Source organism: Lucilia cuprina, chromosome 4 (genome assembly GCF_022045245.1).
Source record: "Lucilia cuprina isolate Lc7/37 chromosome 4, ASM2204524v1, whole genome shotgun sequence".
Lineage (NCBI taxonomy): Eukaryota > Metazoa > Arthropoda > Insecta > Diptera > Calliphoridae > Lucilia > Lucilia cuprina.
In genome coordinates, this window is record NC_060952.1 from 10137585 (window position 1) to 10139108 (window position 1524).

Here is a 1524-nt window from a genome sequence, read left to right on the forward strand (position 1 = left end):
CTCTTAGAAGCATTTCTTATAAAACCAGATAAAATTTGTAAAATAATTTCGCTGTCTTACTTGTCTTCTAATCAAATAATAAAATATTTTACTTAAAATTTAGTAAATCTTAGTTGCTTTGAATAATAATACAACAATAATGCAAAAATACATATGTATGTTTATGTTTGCATTCTTCCACTTTTCAAAAAAACAAGATATTTTTAGCAAATGCAGAAAGATAAATAAATTAACTAATTAATTTCCAAATACTGAAGCTTAATTTAAGATTAAATATGTTCAACAAACTAATTACATTAACAAATAAGAATTTCTATATGGCGTAGAAACTGCAGTTATAAAATAAATAAAAAAATCCAATATAAAACATTTAGGAACATAAATAAATTAATTTTTCCATACACAAGTTAATAACTAAATATATATTCGCATGAATTTATATATGTATGTATATGTATGTATTACCCACATTATTGGCACGAAAACCTTAAAAAACAGATTTTTATTTTAGTTAATATGTTTGAAAAATGACCTTGTTATTGGAACAATAATAGAAATTGGTTTATTTCCAGCAAATAAGGTCGAAGTAATTGTTTATATTTTTTATTTAAGAATATTAAAATTATAGGAAGATTTCTTTATGTTAAAATGAATATTAAGTTTGTTGACAGCCACCCTCTTTCTGTACACTTTACTAGAAATTTTGACAGGCCGTGTGATTTTATTCCATGTTAGAAAAATATGCTTCAAAATATTTCTTTCAAACACAAAATATAGATATTTTTAGTACTAATAATTAAAAATAAACAAGATCTACATTTACACTTAGGTCCACACATATTAAAAAAAACACTTCAAAATTTTCACACTTATTTTAAAAAAGAATAGTTCTCATGTATGTAAGTAATAATGAAATAAATAAATAATTTACACCTTTTTTCATAAATTAAACAACAAAATTGATTGTTTTATTTTCTTGTGAACGTTAATAACAATTCAATTAAATTAACTCACCTTTTTATGAGTTTTTATAGAGTGTTTAGTTTTGAATTAAAACATTTATTTTTTTAATAAATGCTGTTTTTTTCTATTTTCACTATTAAACTAAATATTTGAATACTAAGAAATATACCGCGTATGACGAACAAATCACTGAGAACAGACCAGGAAAAAACTTCTTTCTACATGTCGAATGTTAACAATAAACTGAGATATAAAATAAAAAAAATAAATATTTGGCAAAAAAGTATATATTCTTCCGATATACGAATGAAAAAAAATAAAAAAACATATATAATTTTTGGGTTAATATAGTGTGTAAGCAATACAGGGTGTTTAAACATAGCTCTGTGTTTTATGAAAATATAGACTATAGACGAGACTATAGACTAGACTATAAACTAGACTATAGACTAGACTATAGACTAGACTATAGACTAGACTATAGACTAGACTATAGACTAGACTATAGACTAGACTATAGACTAGACTATAGACTAGACTATAGACTAGACTATAGACTAG

The 1524-nt window shown here is 23.4% G+C and overlaps 1 protein-coding gene across 1 annotated transcript in view; it reads left to right on the plus strand.

Annotated features, from left to right (window-relative positions):
• LOC111680965 (formin-J) overlaps positions 1-1524 on the plus strand; it is a 78375-nt gene that overhangs the window by 55830 nt on the left and 21021 nt on the right. The gene's annotated exons all lie outside the window — the stretch shown is intronic.